At 39.9% G+C, this 16891-nt stretch overlaps 1 protein-coding gene across 2 annotated transcripts in view; it reads right to left on the bottom strand.

Moving 5' to 3' along the window:
* The window catches only part of E2F3 (E2F transcription factor 3), a 76320-nt gene that overhangs the window by 12862 nt on the left and 46567 nt on the right, over window positions 1-16891 (bottom strand). The gene's annotated exons all lie outside the window — the stretch shown is intronic.

The raw sequence follows: 16891 nt of genomic DNA, 5'->3' as shown, positions 1-16891 counted from the left end.
TCCATATATATTCAATGAAAGAAAGAGTGATTGAACAGTAACGCAACTAGTCACAGACTACAAATGGTCATTCATCAGAATAACAAATATTGCAAACACTCAATCTTGGGCTTCAACTAGTATTACCTTCTTCATTTTGTCATCAAACCCGGCTAGTAAGTCCTCAACTAAGTTTTTGATTTAATTTCATGTTACAAGTATCCTCTTAGTATCGTCTACGTACTGGGCATTGGGCTTAGGGAACAGAGTTAAGCAAGCTAGATAAGAGTTCCTGTCTTCCTAGTGCTTAAAGTCCAGGAGAGAAGATAGATAACTAAATAAGTAATTGCTGAGTACTCGCTATATGGGTGTGATGGGTGTTCAGACGGAAGGGGCACCAACTAGACACCCTACATGGCAATGTGTATTTAGGCTCATTTTAGGACAGATCTTCTAATGAGGAGATTCACAACTTCAAAATAACTCCCCATGACATAGAAACAGAAGGAATAACTTATCAGCTGACGACAGATATCCAGCTTCTCTATGGAAAGTTATCAGCTAAACTTGTTCTGTTCACTACAGTATCCACTAGCCACATGTAGCTCATCCAAACTGACATGTGCTGTAAGCATGAAATACACACTGGATTTTGAAAACTTAGCACAAAAAAGGGTAAAATATCTCATTAATAATTTTCATATCAATTACATGTTAAAACAATAATATTTTGGCTTTATAAAATATTATTAAATAAGCTAGTATTAAAATTATTTCACCTGTTTCCTTTTATACGTATTTTTTTACTATGTGGCTCGCTTTTGTGGCATACATTATCTTTCTATTGGGCAATGCTGAGCTAAACATCACTCTAAAGGCCTAGGAATGATAATTAGCAAATTTATTTTCTTAATTTTCCCCTCTCACATATTCTGTCAAATCCTCGTGTGGGCCTGTTGTTTTGGCTGGACCAGCAAACATTCTCTCTTCGTTGAGCAAAAGCTCCCTGACTGCTCTTTGGGGAGAACACCTCCCCTCTCACAGCCTAAGTGCGTTTGTGCACCCAGGTGATCCAGGCCTGGCTGCTGACCACTGTCCCACCTCTGCCACTGACTGGTCGGGGTGGCACATGAGCAAAGCTGGGTGCACAAAGGCCAACGCCAGGAAATTTTCTGGAACTACCAGCAAGAAGAGGGTGTGCCTTCCCAGTAAGGTTGATAAGCTGGTAGCTGGAAGCCACCTGCGAATGGAGCCTCCACAGGAGAAAGCAGAGTGGAGAAATGGAGAGAAAGGGGTCTGAGACCATCATTCCAAACTCTGGATCAGGTCCTACACTGGGGGCAACAGTTGGTCTTCCCCAGACTTGTCAGTTACATTAGCCAATCAAATCTCCTTTTTGCTTAAAGCACTTTGAGTTGGGAACCTCCAAGGGTGGTGTTGCAAGTGTCAGCCTGTGGAAGTGGCTGAGTCAAGATGGGCTGTGGTGCAATGCATAGCTGGCAAGCCTTGTTAGAGTGGCAGAATGTGTTGGTCACTTCTTGTGGCCTTCAAAAAATTATAGAGACAAGTTTTATTTGAGGCTTACCTAAAAGTAGAGAAGAAGAAAACAGCTTTGCTATGGAGCTTTTTCTTTCTGTAGAAAGCAATCCAAGAAGATATAAAGCTGTATTCTCTGCCCGTGCTCAAGTCCACAGAAGAAAGGCAAAATGGGAAAAGGGTTTGGGACCCAGCACTCTTGGGCCCCTAAGGCTGCATTCTCCTTGAACCCTCACAATAAAGAACCATCTACTGGCCAGCAGTCTGGGCAAATTAGTTTTGCCTCCCCACCCCAGGCTATTATTTCAAATTGCTTTGAGGCAAAGGGCTATGGTAGCAGTAAGCTGTAGGCTGGGGAAATTCCAGATATGTGTTGCTAAGAAACTGCGATCCAACTTCAAGGACCAGGACTAGTCAGGATATGTGACTTTGGTTACCAAGCACCAAACCATATACTTGACCAAATCTAAATACTAGGCAGAAAATCTACTGAATTTTAAAGGCACTTCTATTGTCAGAGAATCCTTAAGTCTAGAAAGCAAAGGCCTATGATATCTCAGCCTCTAATGGAATCAATCACTAAGCCTACAAATCTACACCAAAAAGAAATGAGCTGTGAAAGAAGGGGAGCCCCAGAAAACCCTCCCAGAGGGCAGGAATTGGGGAGGCCATCTTGGCTCCACAAGCAAGTCATGTCCCCACCAGGTCCCCAAGTGCCTGCTATTCCTGTTGAGGACATCACGTGCCACAGGAGGGAGGTGACCACTGTGTGTCATTTCCCCTTTTCCAAATGGATGTTTCTGTTGGGTTATCCTGTTATCTTTCATCCACTGTTTACTGAATGTAGGCTGAACTGGACCACATAGCACTTGTAGATCCTAGATCTGAGGATGGGTACAATAATCGGGTCTCTTTTGCGGAAAGGCTAAAAATTTTGATAGATGATGGAGCAGCATTACTTTAATGCTTACTTTAGCAAATTCAAGCACTCATGCTAGGTAAAACAAACAGAAAATCATATGGGAGGATTTACACAATGTGGGTAGTCTCTGTCTGGGCTGAGCACCAGGGCGGATGAAAATCTCCTCTCTCGAACGTCTCAATTTTTGTTTGCTCTTAGTGTGAACATCTCGCTGAACTGAGAGTTACTCTGTTTATAACCAGATCTTCATATTACATGGCCCCTACCAGTAAAGTAACTAATCTATCTGGTGCTCAACAGAAGGCCCAGCCATGTGGTTCTAAGCAGGAGTAAAGGCTGGACAGGAGAGATGCTATGAAGATCACCCACAGCGCATCTTCCTGTGGTATTATCAAGGACAGTTTTACTAAAAATGAGGTATGTGCTAACTTCAGAACCTCAACTCCGACTAAGACAACACGCCTCTGTAATGAAGCACTTGCACTGTTAAGCATGTCTGAAAACACATATATGAAAATAATAGGAATAACTGTCAGGAGCCAAGCAGTGGGCTGTGGGGAACATCCATAGCTCCTGCCTGCCCTGCATTTGTCGTCCCTCTTTTTTCCTTTGCCGAAGGAACTTCTCCTGTAGTTCTTAGTTCTGGTGGTTTCTTTGTCTCCAAGCCTGAAAACAAAAGCCCTGACATTGCCCAACATCTTAGGCTGACCCTTCCCATCAAAGTGACAAAGGTGAGTTCATAATCTAGGCCCACTAATCAGTGTATTCCAGTCCATTGGCTAATGAAACTGGTTTAGGGATGGGCTCATGACCAAAGCAGGATGAATTAGTCAATGCTGGGATTTTTGTTGGAAAGTACTGGGTTCTTTTCACTGAGAGTTATTAGGCTGGTAGGACATAAGCCTGGAGCTACCTGGGAACTGAGCCAACATAGAAGAAAGTAGAGTTAAGAGCTGGAGAGAGACCGAGTCCTAATGCCTTCAAGTGAGGTGCCAGACACGGCGATGCCCAAAGGAAGATCTACCCAAGACTTTCATTTGTGTGAGCCAACACATTCCCTTTTTAGGTAGAAGACAACTGAGTTAGATTACTGCCACTTGCAACCATGAGTCCTGATAGATATAGCCTTTTAGTCTTAACTATAACACAATGAACATTTGAGTGCTTACAATATATCATGCACCATGTTAATTGCTTTCCATTTGATTATGTTATCTCATTTTCAGAACAACCCCAAAAGGTAGTTTTATTATTTTTTCCTATTTTACAGGAGAAAATGGAGGTTTAGAGTGCTTAAATAACTTTTCCAAGATCCCACAGTCAGTAAATATGCCTACTCCAAAGTCCATGCTTATAACCACTTCATGAAATGATTGTGAAAAATTGCCATATAAAAATATTGGAAGATACATTAAATTGGTACCACCTTACTTTATGATAAACTTAAAGAGTTTTATTTTATTCATAATTTTTAAAAACTTTCCTTTACATAATAAATGCACATGGTAATTCAAATAGCACAAATGGATATACAGGGACAGTAAATATTTCTCCCACTCCTCATCCCCAGTTCCCTTCCTCAAAGGCAAACACTATGAAGTTACTTCAATATCCCTTAGATAGTCTATGTAAATACAGGTACATATATAGATATATACCACCACCTTATAAAAAATTTTCACACAAATGGTAGCAAACCATATACTATCTATTAATAACACATCTTGGAGTTTGATCCTTATCAGTATACATAGAATGATCTTATTTTTCACAGCTGCATAACACTGTATTAATTAATATACCATGATTTTTTTACTTAACCAGACATCTACTAATGGACATTCAACACTCCTTTACTGTAACCATTTTCCCAATAAATATCCACGATGGCATTAGAGGGTAGGTATTACTATATCCATCTTGCACTGAGGCCGAGAAGTTAAGGTTTACCTAAACCTTAGTCTCAGTTAATAAGTCACAGACACCAGAATTTGAACCCACATCTGTTCAGATAATTTGTCAGTGACCATGACTTCCCTGGACTGATTGAGATGTCCCTGTTCCGCTATCACAGCAACTTTTGGGCTGCCAATGCAGCAGGATTTTACCATCATAACACATGTATGCTCCAGGTTTCCTCCTGGACCATGAGCTCAGGTCTTAAGCAGCTTAGTTTCCCCAGAGCTTTGCATACGGCATGCACTCAGTCAAATTTACTTATTTATTTTGAATGAACCAAGGAATAAATTCCCAAAGTCTCTTGACAGGTACGAAGTCTCTTGACAGGTAAATCACTAAGATCCAACATTACCAACCTGTAAGGGGGATATTTAAATACATGTTTGTATATATGTATACGTATGTGTAGATGTGTATATGGGTTTGTACTTGTCTCTGAATATGCTGGAAATTAATCTCTACATATTTGGAAAGATTTTCAAGAAATATAAAAGGGAAAAATTAAAGTTGCAGAAAGACCTGTATAAAATGATCTCATGGGGTAAAAAACTATAAAACTATAGACCTCACTATAAAATTTTCCATGTATCCATAGAGAAAATAAGTCTGGAAAGATCCACATCAAATGTTAATGGAGGTTATCTCTGAGAAGTAAAATTAAATATGGGGTAACAATTTCGTGTTTATAGTTCTATAATATTTGATTGGCTTTTACAAAGTGATGTGTCTATATACACGTTAAATTTTTACCTTTCAAACTAGCAATTCCACTTCCTAGAGCATATTCTGAGAACTATGTTGTTTCTATGGTTGTCTATCAAAAACAGCACAGCCAGTTCCTTGAATATTTATATTTTTCCACATATGTCCAACATAAATGGCCAATCTCAGAAGAAAATTTCAGTAAGTTATTGTATATATATATAACAGAGTATTATGCAATTAATAATGATGTACATCTACATATGTAAGTTTTTTTTAAAAAAGCAGCTATGAATAGTAAAATTGTATTTTGGTGGGAAAATTATATGCATAGAAAGAAAGTATTAAGGATCTATACCAAATAGTTTGAGTGTTAATCTTTGGATGGTAGGATTATGGTGATTTTATTTTCTTCTTCTTAGCTTTTTATTTCTAAATCACTTTAAAGTGAGCATGGATTACTTGCATAACAAGAAAAACAAAAATCATTTCCGTTTGGGGTTAAACAAAAGTCAGGTGGTTTACACTCATTCAGTGTGTATGGTTTGAGCATTATGGGTAAGGGTTCAAAACAGAAATGGGATCTGCTACCAGAACGGGCATCCCAGCTTCAAGGTGAGAAGGGAAGTGGTGTTCTTATCTACCATCCAACTGAGCCACAGGAAAAAACTGAATCAAGAAGAAGGCCTGGCCTGCTGTAGGTTAACAAACCGTGAACACTAAAATAAACTCCCTTTACCTCAGTTAATGGGAGATCTGGGCAAGGGAAAGAACTAGATATGTGATACATTTTATCTCAAGGCCAAAGATGAGACAGGGCATTTTGAGCAGAGGAAGAAGGGAAATAGGAAGAAAATGGAAATAAAAAGAATGAGGATCAGGTGAAGTACATTAGTGAAATAATCCAAAGGAGGGACTCTCCAGCTTGAGCCCAGACCACAGCTGAATCCCACTTGGATTCTGGCCATTAGGTCAGTGGGTTAGGACACGAGGATTTTAAGAAAAGAATACCTAGGGCCGGCTCCGTGGCTTAGCGGTTGAGTGCGCGCGCTCTGATGCTGGCGGCCCGGGTTCGGATCCCGGGCGCGCCCCGAGGCGCCACTTCTCCGTCCAACGCGAGGCCGAGTCCCACGTGCAGCAACTAGAAGGATGTGAGCCTATGACATGCAACTATCTACTGGGGCTTTGGGGGGAAAAAAATGAATAAATAAAATCTTTAAAAAAAAGAAAAGAATACCTAGTTTCCAGTTGTGACTATATATTAACTCAATCTGGTTAACCATTTTAAAACCCATTCAGATATTTATTAAGTGCCTGCTGTGTACCAGGCCCTGTACAGGCAGATGATTATAAAGGTGACATGGTGGTCCCTGCTACAAGAGTGTACAGGCCAACAAATAAGAGGAAACGCATGATAAATACTGCAATGCGCCCATGGCTGGGGGCAGGAGGGCAGGTAGGAGGGTTGGATGGAGAAGTGGGTGGGGATCTGGAGAGACCGGTTAGAGGTGATGGTGCTTGAACCAAGTCTTGGAAGGCAAATGGGCTCTGTCCTGCAGAGAAGAGAGTGGTAGTCAGGGGGACTTGAGCCAGCTGTCCAAGCTTCTGCTTGTGCTTGGAAGGGCCTTGGTTTGGAGGTGCTGGTGGCAAGGGAGGGGCTTTGGTGCAGAGAATGAAGAAGTGAGCCAGAGATCATGAGCCCTTGCATGCCAGGCTAATAACCACACTCCCAGTGTCAACCTTTCATTCACGTGAGGTTACCTAAGATGAAGAGCTCTAAGGTCTTCTCTGGCTTTTTTCAGCGAGAGGTAAGGTAAGTTCAGAATCTAACAAGGGCAGTGTCTCTGTGATCTATTAGGTGAGACGCCCCATCAGAAATCAAATTATCTCAGAACTGGTGAGCTGACCAGGCATGCAGGAAGCCCTGATGGAGGCATGTGGCAACAGGAGGAGCGAGTGTGCATTTTATCTTGTGGAGATTTCCCCTTAAATCCCACATCCCAGCCGCCACCAGTTGGTGAGCAGAACATCTCCCTCTTCTCTCTCAGATGTGTCCCCCTCAGAGGTGTCCCCTTCCACGCTTGCCTCACTGCCCCAGCTAAATTCCCCCATCATTTCTCAGTGGATTAATAGAATGGACCCCAAACTTGGCCATTTTGATTTTGATCTTTTTTTTGTATGAGGAAGATTAGTCCTGAGCTAACATCTGTGCCCATCTTCCTCTACTTTATAAGGGACGCCGCCACAGCATGGCTTGACAAGCGGTGCGTTGTCCTCGCCCAGGATCCGAACCTGCGAACCCCAGCTGTCCCCCAAGCAGAGCGCGCGATCTTAACTGCTACACCACCAGGGCAGCCCTTTCTTTTGATTTTTAAACTACCCGCCTAGGGTATTTTAACTTCACTGTAACTTGCATTTGTGGACTAGTTTTGGCATCTAACGACATGCATGTGAATGTTTCTAAAGGAAAAGGAATCTCAAACTGACCCACAACTTTTAGAATAGAAGCCATTTACTGATGAACTAGTGACTGCCTTCCTTTCTATATACATTTATTTTGTTTTTAAGAATAATCTAGGGGCCGGCACGGTGGCACAAGTGGTTAAGTGCGCGGGCTCCACTGTGGCGGCCCAGGGTTCGCCGGTTTGGATCCCGGGGGCACACCGATGCACCGCTTGTTAGGCCATGCTGTGGCGGCGTCCTATGTAAAGTGGAGGAAGATGGGCATGGATGTTAGCCCAGGGCCAGTCTTCCTCAGCAAAAAGAGGAGGATTGGCAGATGTTAGCTCAGGGCTGATCTTCCTCACACACACACAAAATAAAATAAAATAAAAACTCTTTGCCTAACCTTTGATCCCAAAGATTAAAAAAAAAAAAAAAAAAGAATAATTTAATACAATTTAAAAATAAATAGATGCACATGATTTTTAAAAATCCACTAGCTCAGAGAGCCTATAATGGCTACCTCCCCAGGGGAACCAATTTTATTATTTCTCTTGGTGGTCACCTCTGTATCTGTAATAAGCTTTCACAGCTATTTCTCAGTTTAGACATTTTAATTATATGTAGACTTCCTTCAGTGATACTACACCCACCTTTCTTCCATCCTTTCTCCCAATAGTTACATCACTATTTTGTTTAACTTAAAAACCAGTGCTGTGCATTTTTACTACATAAATATCATTCCCGCAGAGTCAAATAGTATACTGAGATTGCATTTCCATTCTTGTAAAGCCTATTTGTTTTCTTTGGAATTTGCTGTTGTCTTTCCTGATTGTTGGCACCATATGCCTTCACCACATCCTCAACTTTTTCCACTTCTCTATCATATCAGATATTCTACCAAGTCCCTACTTTTTCTCCTTCCCAAAGCTCTTGGACCTCCTGCTGTCTGGACCCTAGACAGACTGTTCTCCAGGCCTGTTGCATGGCTGTCATTCTGCAATTTTCCCTCACTGCATCCAGTGTTGAAGCCTGAGGTAGACCTTTGTCATTTTATCTTACTGCCCAGGCTCTGAACCTTCCCTCCTATGGTTAGGAAATTCCCCACTTTGTCAGTCTTGGTGGGAGGGATAGCCACCTTCCTACCATAAAACCTGAAGACTCCCAGTGCTCTTTCCAGCTTGCCCAGAACCTGGGCAAGGGCTTGTTGACAGGCAGACACACCTACCCTGGATTTGGAGTCTGGAGTTGCTCCTGCAAAGCAGAGCAATGGTGATGGCTGTGGGAGCCTGGGAGAAGTGACTAGTGTTGCTGGACTTGTTCTGTGGTTTGATGTTTTAGCTGTGGTTCTGGCTATTGATCCTTCTTTGTTCCTGCCTGTTCTCCAATCCTGGTTCTCTAATCTTCCTGACAATTCAGTGGGTTATCCAATATCCTTTCAATAAATTCCTTTTCTGCTTAAGTTGGCCAGACTTGGTTTCTGTTGCTTGCAACAGTCAGTTTCCTGTTTCCCATGGTTAATCAGTTGTTTCCCTGGAACACATCCGAACAGCAGTGTGGAGGAGAAAATTTTAGTCTTACATATCTGAAATGTGTATTTCACCCTCATACTTGGTAGTTTGGCTAAGTAAAGAGTTTAAGGTGGAACATCAGTTGCCCTCAGGACTCTGAAGGTGCTGCTCCAGTGGTTTTTATACTGTGTTGATGATGAGAAACCTGTCACCACTGATTCTCCTTCCTTTGAAGCTATTCGATTTTTTTTTTTGTGAGGAAGATCAGCCCTGAGCTAACATCCAATGCCAATCCTCCTCTTTTTGCTGAGGAAGATTGGCCCTGGGCTAACATCCGTGCCCATCTTCCTCTACTTTATATGCGACGCCACCACAGCATGGCCTGACAAGGGGTGCGTCGGTGTGCGCCCGGGATCTGAACCTGCGAACCCCAGGCCACACGCTGAAGCAGAGCGTGCACACTTAACCGCTGCGCCACCAGGCTGGCTACAGAAGCTATTCGATTTTTAACCTCTCTGCAAGCTTCCAGGCCTGTCCTACGTTTATTGTAAAATTTCATAACGTGTTCAGGTGTGCGTCTTTTCTCATTCACTGTGTAAGGAATTCATGGGCTCCTAGAAACTACACGCTTGGCCTTTAGCTATGAGAAATATTTATGCGATAAATCATTCCCCTTCATTATGTTTGTCTAATCTTTCCGGAATTACTGTTCCTCTTGGATTGATCCTCTAAAGCTCTTATTTTCAGTTTTCCATTTCTTCGTTTTTTTTTGTTCTACTCCCTCGTCCTTACATCAAATTTAGCTTCCACTTCACTAAAAAAATTTTTTAATTTGGGCAACTAGATTTTTAATTCCCAAGAACGTTTGTTTTGCTCCCTGATCAATCTATTTTTACAGCATCTTATTCTTGTCTTATGAATAGGAGAGCCTCTCTGATGTCACTAATTACTTCTTTTAAAGTTTTCTTTTGTTTCCTGTTTAATCTGTTTTCTCCACGGTCATCTTTTCCTATCTTTTGTAAAAAAATCTTGGTCTCACTCTATAATGACTAGTCAAGCTTTGTGTCTGTTCATACTTGAAAATAAAGCAATACAATGACAGCTGGGAGCTGAGGGATTCAAATTGAGGTGATATCCTTAAATCCCAGAATGCAGCCAATCCATTTATTTTGAGAAGATTTCTCAAAAATTATGTGTCTGGGGAAGAGATTCCTGGATTCTGGACATTTATTCTGCATAAAGACCTTCACATGAATCCCCTTTTTACCCTTGGTTCTCGTCACACTCGAGCTTTTGTAGCTCTCCCTCCAGAGCACACTCATGCTCTCTTTGGCCATAGCTTCCTCTGTTCTACTTTACTGAATGCCACTCCTCCATCCATTCTTTGTATCCCAGAAATCTCTTGAATTATCTTGTCTACTAAAGGCCCTTCTCTCATTTTCAATGATTTAAAATAATGGTTTCTTTTGCATGGAATAAGGGCTGAAGCCCTAATATCTTTCCTACCTAAGTCTCTATCCCAATAATTGAATGTTGATCTTAAAAAGCAAAAACCTCTGAATTAAATAACAGACAATGAGTAATATTTTTAATAAGAGAAGTGCCATCATGACCCTTTATATCTGCGAGTCATAGTGGTCTCTAAATCCAACTGGGCAAAAGGTTTTTATCCCTCATACAATGTTTAAGTGTTATTATTCCCTTCAAGGTATAAATTTTATATGCTTTTACAGAAAAATAAACAGCAGAGAAAACTGCAATTAAACCACTAACTTAAAAGAGGATTTTAAATTTATTCATATTACCAAATTCATAACGTGCTTTTCTTTAATTTAAATTATTGCTAACGTTAACTATGTAGTTATTGCCCATAAAATGGAATTTAAGAATTCTTCTCTTTAGATATCTGAATTTCCAATTTGGAGGCTGGCAAAAGTATTTAAACTATATTCAGTGATGGGCAGTTATAAAGCTTAGGCTCTACTTCTGCTGCTCAGACGTCTCCCCGCAATAAGGTTCTTGAATTTTTCATCAGACTACTATTTAGTTTATCTCTAATTTCCTTTCTGATTCCTAGTTTTTGGTCTTAAGATTTTACCTCCCTACAACACCAATGGAACAAAGCATGAGTTGACAAACATTTTCTGCAAAAGGCCAGGTAGTAAATATTTTACACCTTGTGGGACAAAGCTCTGTTAGAGCTACTCTATTGTAGAAAGAAAGAGCCAGAATACATAAATGAATGGGCCTTGCTGTATTCCAATAAAACTTTATCTACAAAATAGGCAGCAGACTAGATTTGGCCTGCTGGCCACAGTTTGTGGATTCACAGGATAAGCCATAATCCTCCTGCCATTTACTAATGCTTTTATTAAAGGATATCTATATTGCTTATACCAAACACTAAAATTTTATGAAATGAGAAAGCCAGTCATATTTTTGGGTAATAGAATTACATCTCTGTCATGCTTTGTGTTAAATGTAAGGACTAGAAACTAGTACTAAAAATAAAAGTAAATTTGAGCTATCCATTTGAACAGTTGGACCTCATCCCATCCATAGAAAACAATAATAACTAAACACACAAAGATACTACCTTTTATGTCCTCAACATTCATAGCTGAAAATATAATTTACAGGTGCAACGAAGAGCTATAAACAAATTCTTACTAGGGGTTTGACAGATCAATTTTAGAGAGTAGTAACCCAATTGCTTCATTACTAGTACCAAAAAAATCTTTTGTCAGAAAACTTTCTCCCATTGAGTTACTGTTGACACATCAGGGTACCTATTCTGACTCTAAACCAGTGAGTTCACAGAAACTTACTTCACAACATAGTTGCTAAAATGGCTTGCAGCATAGTGCTAGCACCTTAAATCTCTGAAAAAGAGCATGTGTTTAATTATCACCCTGGCTCCAGAGGACAGGGCACTTGGCCCTGGTGGACACAGTTTCACAAACTATCTCCCAGTGCAGCAGCATGATAAATGGATTCCAAGAAGTAGGAATACTTTTGGAAGACTTATGAACCTCAGAACGAATTGAAGAACTTCCTCTTAAAGTAGTAAAATGTTACTTTAAGAAATACAAAGAGCTGAAAACTGAATTCCAGGCTTACATCACGTTAGGAATATCCAATACTTGTACAATTGAGCCAAAGGCCAAAAAGTGCTGCTTTTCTGCTCACTCAACTTTCACTTAGTGGCAACTCAATTCCTGTATTTGGGGGTTGGGACTTCCCAGGTGGCAGTACAGTAAGGAAGAACTCAGGTGGCAGCCAATAACCTCCCTGACTTGAGAAGATGCAGCTAAGAGTCAGGGAGATCAAAGTAGCTAGAATTTGGACAGACTACTGGAAAGGAGAAAACGGTTCAGAGAGAGTCTTGGGAATCTGCAGAAGGTCCCTCTTGAGGATCCAGCAGAGTACCGATGAGTGTGTGCATGTGAGGAAACTACCCAAGGCTAGGAAAAACAAACACCTGGAAGGATAGAAAGCAGCGCCTACAGCTCCCACAGGGCCTGAACATTGTTCTGACAATCGTTCCTAACAGTCAGACTGAAAAAAACTCCTCATAATTCATGAGGCACAGGCTAGAGTACTCAGAAGAGTGCTGTCTCATTGGTGAGGCAAAATTAGCCCCAGAATAATACCGCTCTGGTCTCACCTAACAAAGCAAGACCTGAAAGATCAAACTCTTTCTAAGAAACTTAACTGCATTTCAGAAAAAAACTCAAGAATATTTACAGAAATACAAAAATACCTAGCACCCAACAATGACTATTGTCCACCCAAAGTTTACCAGGCTTCCAAGGAAGCAAGAAAATATGACCCATATTCAGCAGAAAAATCAATCAATTGAAACTGACCTAGAACCAACACAAATGTAGGAATTAGTAGACAAAGACATAGAAAAAAAGCTAATGTAACTGTATTCCATATGTTCAGAAAGTTAAGTAGAGACATAGATGATATAAACCTACAGATTCAAGAAGCTCAATGAATCCCAAACACAAGGAACATAAAGAAAACTACACCAGGGAACAACACAATCAAATTGATCAAAATCAGTGACAGAGAGAAAATCTTAAAAGCGGTGTGTGTGGGGGGGATATGTTACAAACAGAGAAATAAAAATGACAGTAAATTTCTCATTTGTAACAATGTAGCCAGATAGTAGTGGGGCAACACCTTTAAAAGTATTGAAAGAGGGGCCGGCCCCGTGGCTTGGTGGTTAAGTGAGCACGCTCCCCTGCTGGCGACCCGGGTTCGGATCCCGGGCTCGCACCGACGCGCTGCTTCTCCGGCCATGCTGAGGCCGCGTCCCACATACAGCAACTAGAAGGATGTGCAGCTATGACACACAACTATCTACTGGGGCTTTGGGGGGAAAAAATAAATAAATAAAATCTTTAAAAAAAAAAAAAAAAAAAAGTATTGAAAGAAACTAGAATTCCATACCCAGCAAAAATATCTTTCAAAATCCAAAGGCAAAATAGACTTTTTCAAAGACACAAAAGCTGAAAGAATTCTTCACCAGCAGACCTGCACTAGAAGAAATATTAATGAAAATCCTTCAAGCAGAAGGAAGTGATGCCAGATGGGAACATGGATTTATACAAAGCAATTAAGAGCATAACAAATGGTAACTACATGGGTAAATATGTGAGGTTTTTTTTCCTCCTTATATTTAAATCTCTTTAAAAGATAATTGACTGTCTAAACAAAAATAGTAAATTGTATCATGGATTTCATAAGATATGAATAAGTACAACACATGACGATACTAGCATAAAGGGCAAGAGGGGAGAAATGGAAGCATATTATTGTAAAGTAAGAGGTATAATTTTAAGCAGACCTAAAGAATGAGTAGGGGTAAGTGCAAAGAGCCAAGAATAACCAAGACAATTTTGAAGAAAAAGAACAAGATAGACTTGCCCTACCAGATATCCAGGTTTTATTGTAAAGTTATAGTAATTAGTGAAATGGGTACTGGCAAGGGATAGGCAAATAGACAAAGAGAACAGAATAGAAAACCCACAAACAATTCCACACATGCATGGAAACGTCGCATATTGCAAACGGGGCATCGCAGATCACTGGAAAGGATGGACTACCTAATAACTGGTGCTAGAACCATTGTTTACCCGAGAAAAAAAATAAAATTGCATCCCTACCTCAAACTACACACAAAATTCAACTCTAGACTGAAATGAAGGAAGCAAAACTTTAAAGCTACGAGAAGAAACAAAGAAGAAAATATTTGACTTCATGGGAAAGAAGGTTTTCTTAAACAAGACAGAAATGCACAAATCAAACACGTGAAAAATTACATTAAAATTAACCCTCCTTGTCAAAAGGGTTTAATAAATCAAGCCACAGATGAGAAGAGGATATGTGCATTGCTCATAACCTCCTAAGAATTATTATGAAGAACAGATAACAAATTAGTAGAAACCAGTATGAAAAGGGCATAGAACTCAAGAGAAAAATAGCTGAAAAATAGGAATTGGCCATTCCTAGAAGAGGGTATGAAATGGTCAAAATATTAAAATATGTAATCAGGAAAATGTAAATTAAAATGAAATAACCTTCTCACACTCATCAGACTGGCAAAAATTGCAAACTCTGAAAATATCAGGTGTTGCAAACATGTGAAACTTACACCCTGCTTGTGGGGGCATGGAGTGTAACTCCTTTAGAGAAAAGTTTTATCAATATTTAGTGAAAACCATCAACTCCTCAGCATGCACCATACACTCTTGCACATAAGTACAAAGAGGCATGAACAAGAATTTGTAGAGCAGCATTAGTACCCAGGCTTTAGTTATCAACATAGATGAATCACACAAATATAACATTGAGTAAAAAAATATATACCACAGAATATACACGATACCCTTATATAAAATTTTTAAACACTGGAAACGTTATTACATAGCATTAGAATAATATAGATGTAGTAAAAATATACATACATAATACATATATAGAAGAACATGAGAAACACAAAGAAATATACAGAAAAAGAGACAATGCAATTGAGGAGAAAAAACAGCCTTCACCTGTATTGTTAATTTCATTACATGGTGCTATTCTTTGTACCCCTTGTTTCTGAAATATTTTACAGTAAACTTAAAAAAATAAAAAATGAGTAGGAGTCAGCTAGTGAGGGGGAAGAGTGGGAATGTGACCAATCATTTGGAGAGTAATCTGGCAGTATTATCACCATTTAGACATGCATGTCGTTTAACTCTACAATTGTAATTCTAGGGATCAATTTATCCTAGAGAAACACTAAAGAAAATGTGCACGTAGAAGCATGTACACGGATGTTTGTTACAGCGTGATATTTAACAGGGGGAAGTTAAAAAAACCCCTAAATCTCCATTGTCCATTAATAGGGAAATGATTAATAAACCACTCTATAGTACACACCCACTATGTATACTATACACATATTTATATAGTTCTATAGACCTATACATTCTATAGTAACTCCAGAACATTATGTAGCTGCAGTATTCTATGGGGAGGTCCATCTTTGGCTTTATCTAGTAAGAAAAAAAAGCAAGTCAGAACAGTATTTGTAGTATGGTCTCCTATGTAAAAACAAAAAAAACCCACTGTTGAAAATACATAGAAAAGGCCTCGAAGGAAATCCATCAATGAGGAGTAAGGAGAAGGGTGGAGGAAGTCAGTATACTCTATACTTCTGAGAGAAGGCGTGTGAGAACACAGTATCGTTGTAATTCATAATTAGTGAAAATGGAATACAAACAGAGGAAACACATGTTAAAAAACAAAAAAAGCCCAGGGACCAGAGAGATTATAACAGATTTGAGGAATTAGAATTTAAAGGTGAGAAGAGTGGGGGCCAACCAGGCCACAAGAAATTCTGAGATGGCTGGGCTTCTGGGAGATAGGGCCCAGGGAAGCCTCCACGAAGAATGACAAAGAACAAAATTTAGTGAAAGAATGAAAGGATGAGAGGAAGGAAGGAAGAAAGGAATGGGGGAATGGGGGAACGGGAGCCTTCAGATTTTAGGATTATTGGCCATTTCTATAATATCAGTTCTCAACTTCCCTGTTGTTAGGTAACTCCCTAATTTTCAGAAAGGAAACTAAAATTTATCCAATGTCTACTGTGTACTATCTTTTCTTAAAAAACTATTTATTTATTTATTATGGATTTATTTATTTTTTTTTTGCTGAGGAAGAGTGGCCCTGAGCTAACATCTATGCCCATCTCCTTCTATTTTATGTGGGATGCCTGCCACAGCGTGGTTTGATGAGCCGTGTGTTGGTCCGTGCCCAGGATCCGAACCTGCGGACTCTGGGCCGCCGAAGCAGAGCGCACGAACTTAACCACTATGCCACCGGGCTGGCCCCTGTGTACTTTCATATAGATTATTTTAATTAAGGGAAAGTGGGTCCTTTTAACAAACCTTTAATTTGTTAAAGTGAAAATTTCTTTGTATTTAAAAATATCAATGTAAACATGCTGATGTCAGTTCTCAGATACACTGACTATTCAGAAGCACAATATTAAACATAATATATCGGTAACAGGAGAATTTCAGAATAGTCTCTTCATCTAATGGTATAAGTGTTACTTGGCTTTTATAGCCGGGGTCATTGTTCCTGGGATCAATGAGTCTCTTCAGATAATCCCTGCGAGTTCATTCCTCCCACGGGAGCTATTCCTGACTATATCACTAAAGAGCAAACAACTGTGGAAAATCTTACATAGACCCCAATTCATATGATACCCAACAAAGTAAATATGGGATTAAGCAATTTTTGAGATGGGAGAATCATCCTAAAAAACCCAGACTGG

Source organism: Ceratotherium simum, chromosome 13 (genome assembly GCF_057802395.1).
Source record: "Ceratotherium simum simum isolate JZ-2026a chromosome 13, ASM5780239v1, whole genome shotgun sequence".
NCBI lineage: Eukaryota > Metazoa > Chordata > Mammalia > Perissodactyla > Rhinocerotidae > Ceratotherium > Ceratotherium simum.
Note: the sequence above shows the minus strand (reverse complement) of the source record. Positions and strands in the feature narration are given on the sequence as shown.